At 45.3% G+C, this 5191-nt stretch overlaps 1 non-coding gene across 1 annotated transcript; it reads left to right on the top strand.

Moving 5' to 3' along the window:
- Positions 1-4719: 4719 nt before the first annotated feature.
- LOC138808698 (small nucleolar RNA SNORA8) lies at positions 4720-4857 on the top strand. Its single transcript, XR_011366577.1, has one exon. It is a non-coding gene; the product is annotated as a small nucleolar RNA SNORA8 (small nucleolar RNA).
- Positions 4858-5191: the final 334 nt, after the last annotated feature.

Below are 5191 nucleotides of genomic sequence, written 5' to 3'. Positions count from 1 at the left end.
CCAAGTGAATATTGGCTGTCTGTCTGTGTCATTTCCTCCATCAGAAAATTATTCCCTCTCTCCCTCCCCCTCTCTCTCTCCCTCTCTCCCTCTCCCTCTCCCTCTCCCTCTCCCCTCTCTCTCTCTCTCTCTCTCTCTCTCTCTCTCTCTCTCTCTCTCTCTCTCTCTCTCTCTCTCTCTCTCTTTCTCTCTCTCTCTCTCATTGTCTTCCAATTCTGCACATTAGTTCATCATGATGTGTGTCCAGGGAGGAAGTTCGAGTCTGGACTTCAATCACCTGGGGCAGCCTATGGACAATCTTTGAAAACTGACCCCTGAAGGGGGGATCACAGACTGAAATCACACAGCTGGGGAGGATGTACAGGAATTTTCCCCAGGAGGGACACAACGTTCTCCATTGCTAAGTAGGAAGCACTGTAGCCTTACCAGAGATCACCAGCCCCAAACCAGTAAAGAAACACCTGTCACCATCAATCATTGAGTAGGCAAAGAATCTCAGGCTCTGAGGTAACTTCCTAAGCATCTGAGGTGACTTCCTAAGCATCAGAGGTGATTTCTTATTCCTCTGAGATCATTTTCCCTTCTGCTGAGGTCACTTCCTCTTCTTCTGAGCTCACTTCCTCTTCCTCTTAGTGTGCTTCCTTTTCCTCAGAGCTCACTTCCTATTTCTCTGAATGTACTACCTCTTCCTCTGAGGTCACTTCCTAAGCATTTGAAGAGCTTCCTCTTCTGCCTCATCATGCCTCCTGCAGACAATGATGGGTCCCCCACAGGTCCCACAGTCACTTTCTCCCTCTGAGGCCACTTCCTCTTCTTCTGAGGCCATTTCCTCTTCCTTTTCCTCAGAGGCCACTTCCTCTTCCTCTGCACTCACTTCCTAACCATCTGGGGAACTTCCTCCTCTGCCCCATCATGCCTCCTTCAGACTGACCAGCCCCCCCGGGGCTTCACTCACTTCTTCCTCTGAGCTCACTTCCTCTGCCTCTAAGGCCACTGTCTCTTCCTCTGAAGTCACTTCCTCACCCACTGAGCTCACTTCTTCCTCTGAACTCACTTCCTCCTCTGCCCCATCACCTTTCACTCAGACTATGACAAGTTCTCCACCCCCAAGACCCTGAGGTCAGTTCTGAGTCCTCTCCACCCACACACCCCCTTGCTCACCTCTACTATTTCCTCTCTCTCTGCCCTGTGCTCACTGTACACACCTTCATCTGGCCCAGCCCAGAAGTTTGGTTCTAAACCCTCTTGTGCCTGGACCTGGTGGAAGTTTCCCCGCTCTCTCTCCCAACCCTTCCAGCGCCTTTATTGGTTTCTTGTGCCACCACTCGCATGACCAGAGTTAAAATCTCTACCACTGATGTCGAGTGAGCCTGAGTTCTTGGGGACCCATGTTGAATTACGGCTAATATTTTTGGGGTGGGCATCCCTGTGAGTCTGGGGATGGACCCAGGAAAAGCACACACTGTGATTTCCTCCTGTTTCATGGGCTAATAAGAAATAATTCTTACTCCATCCCCACCTTGGACTGAACAACGAATGGACCAAAGGGTGTAGTTTGAGTCTAACCCAATCCTCTGCATTCCTAGGTTCTGATGGTTGGGTAAGGAGAGAAATCAGGCTTTGAACCACGATCCTCCAGATTTCAGCCTCCTGAGTAGCTAGGATGGCAGTCGTGAGCCTGGAGTTATTCTGAATAATAATAATAATAATAATAATAATAATAATAATAATAATAATAATAATAATAATAATAATAATAACTACTCTAAGGTTCTTTTCTAGAATTCAGTTTGTCCAATCATTCCATTGGAATGGGCTGGGCAGGGGACATTGAGTCAATCATCCAAGTAAGAATGATATGTTTAGGATGTGGTTTACTGGATCACTAGGTTAAGTATTGTGGGAGCACAAATTTCAGGAGAAGGGGAGGAGGAGGATGAGGAGGAGGAAGTAGCAAAGCTGGAAGTCAAGATAGATGACCTCGTAGGAGAGGAAAAAAAAAAAAGCAAAAAACAAAAAACTTCTGGAAAGCAAGGATTGTTCAACTTCCCAGAGGACTATTCTGCTGGAATGGGGTGTATGGGGGTGGGAAGCAGATTCCTGGACAAGTTTCTGCCTGTGAAGGGAAGTCTACCTGTGAGGAAGGAAGTGAGCAGAGAAGAAAGAAATCCCACTGCTTCCTGTCCCACATCATTCTGTCTTTCTTCTTCCCCAAGTGACCCACCCCCCCAAAAAAAACACTCATTTTGGACACGTGAATTATGACCACAGCCTCCTTCGAGAGCGATTTTTTAATTCCAACCTGGAACATTATACACCCAGAATAAAGGGCTTCCACCAACAGGCTGGGTCCTTATTCCTGGGGACAATAATCTGTAGGGAGAAATTTAAAAAAAGAAGAAAAACAGGACAAGGGAGAAGAAATTAAACAAAAAAAAATACAGGATTATGGAAAGAGGTTTGATTGGACCAAGGCCAGGGCTCTTAGGGGAAGGATTTCAATTTCAGGATTTGGGGGTATTCTGGAGGGAAGAGGATCCTGGAAACTCGCCTGTTTCCAGGATGTGTTGGAAGCTGGAAACCAGAGGTTCCTCTCGGGCGAGCTTCTCCTCAGTCAGACTCTGTCCCTTTTCTTTTTTTTTTCTTTTTTTTTTTAATTTAATTTTATTTGTGAACATAGTGTACAGAGGGGTTACAATTACATGGGCAGGATAATGTGTACATTTCTTACCAAGCATTGCAGCCTCCTCCTTTTGTTTACCCTTCACGTCCCTTCCCAGCCTCCCCCCTCCTCCCCAATCCCAATCCTTCTCCTTCCCCTCCACTCCCCCCCCACACCGATGTTGTAAAGCTCGTTTTGGACATGACAAGGAAATCAGGAAGATGCATAATTCAATGCAGCCTCGACAAGTATGGTTACTCAGGAGGAGGCTGAGATCTGATAGGATCACCAGCCTTAGGGCAAGGAGAGTCCTTGAGATTATGATCGCTCATGAAACTACCAACAAACCAGAAGTTGTGCTATATTTAAGGCTCAATGTAGTAGTGTCCAGGCTAGAGCTGAAGAACCTCAGGTACAGTAATCCAGGGCCCTGAGTTCAAAACACACTATGGCCCTGGGCTTTTTGTGCTCAAGATTAGCATTCTACCATTTTTACTCTGGGTCCTGGGCACTGTCCCCTAGCTTCTTCAGATCCAGGCTGGTGCTCAGTACCACACTGAACCACAAATATGGCAGGACTTCCAGTTTGCCCATGATCCTCTAGATGTCAGCCTCCTCCTGAGTAGCTGGAATGACAGGCATGAGCCACAGGTGACTGGCTCTCATTACTTCTCTTATTAACTGTAACTCCCCTGTTCAATGCATTTACAATGAAAATTTAAAACAACAAAACAAAACATTACCCTAGGGCACAGAATGTGGTACAGTGGTACAGTGCTTTCCTAGCATTCATGAAGCCCTGAGTTCAATTCCTCATTATAACACATACACACACACACACACACAGAAGCCAGGAGTGGTGCTGTGGCTAAAGTGGTAGAATGCTCAGCCTTGAGCAAAAAAGAAGCTCTGGGACAGCACGCTCAGGGTCCTGAGTTCAAACCCCAGGACTGTTGTCATGTTGGAGACCATTCTATTTCAGAATGTTCAATGACTGTTTATCTGCAGGAAAATTTGCATTTGTCTTCACCGCTTGGATCACTCATTAGGAGAGCTCAAAAGGGAGATGTAGTCAATCCACCGACAGGGAATAGGCTTTGCTTCGTCTGCTGAGTTTAGGTGGGATGATCATTTCCAGGGTGGGTAGCTAGGTGACACAAACCCATGATGGCTGAGTGTGTGTGTGTGTGTGCATGTGTGTGTATGACACACAGCTCCCTATCTGGTGTGTTATACAAATCAATGTGCACGTGACAGAGTCAGAACTTTTGCAGGAGAAACATGGATTTCTGTTGGGGGACGGTCCCTGAGAAATCCATTCTGATTCCTCTACTTCCACAACAAAGGTTGAGCTCATGGGCCACTGGGATCATGTGTGTGGTCTGTCCTCTTTATCCACGTTCTGGTTGTAGAAGACCATGGTGCCTCTGCCTTGCTCCACCACCTAGAAATAGTTCTTCCTAAAGTCTTCAATGGGTGAGGGGTGGCTGGGAGGGATGGATCAGGATCAGCTCAGGTCCCCCTTCCTAGTCTGGTTGGACTAGAATTTACAGATGCCCATGTTCATTGCTCGCTACTGTGACATGCTAAATATGGACATCTCTTGTGATGGAAGTCATGAGATTGCTCCCCTAGCACTGCTACCGGTGTCTTTAATGCAGTGACATGGATCTTTGCAAAACTTGCTTCCTAGGTAAACTTCATAGAAATGAGTATGCCATACTCAATAGTAATAATTGTTATTATCTTATGTGATCTTGCCACTTAAAAACTTCACATTGGGGCTGGGAATGTGGCTTAAGGATAGAGTGCTTGCCTCTCATGCATGAAGCCCTGGGTTCGATTCCTGAGAAAAACAGAAAAAGCTGGAAGTGGTGCTGTGGCTCAAGTTGTAGAAGGCTATCTTTGAGCACAGAGAGGCTCAGGGAGAGTGCCCAGGCCCAGAGTTCAAACCCCACGACATATATATATATATATATATATATATATATATATATATATATATATATATATATATATATATACACACACACACACACACACACACACACTTACATTACACTGTATGGTATTTGCATTCAGCAATACCTCCTGCTGATATGTTCAAAGGACAGTGCAATAGAAACTCAATATCTGGCATCGTTGGTTTTCTTGGCTTTGTCCATGGTAAACCTGGTATTTCTATTGATACAATATATGCAGTTTGACAATTCATATTGATAATACTTAGGATAACTGATCTTTTCAGCAAATGCTTTTCTTTCTCTAGGCAGGCATTCAGCAGTTGAATCAAGCTGTTGGACTTAAAAAGTGATCCCAAAATTTGCTTGCAAAATGACATTTCAAAGAATTTAGGTGTGTCATCAGTAATTCTGTAATAGTGCTAAAAGAAGCCCCAATAAAAGATTTGTGGCAGGGCTGATCAGAGTTTCTGCTTTTGGTTGGCCATTTGAACATAGCCACTAGATTTTGGCCTCCCGAGCAGTGAAATGGCTGGCTTGAAAATTGTTTGCTTCAAAAAGGGCTCCC

Source organism: Dipodomys merriami, unplaced genomic scaffold, assembly GCF_024711535.1.
Source record: "Dipodomys merriami isolate MVZ:Mamm:240054 unplaced genomic scaffold, mDipMer1.0.p SCAF_469, whole genome shotgun sequence".
Classification (NCBI taxonomy): Eukaryota; Metazoa; Chordata; class Mammalia; order Rodentia; family Heteromyidae; genus Dipodomys; species Dipodomys merriami.
Note: the sequence above shows the minus strand (reverse complement) of the source record. Positions and strands in the feature narration are given on the sequence as shown.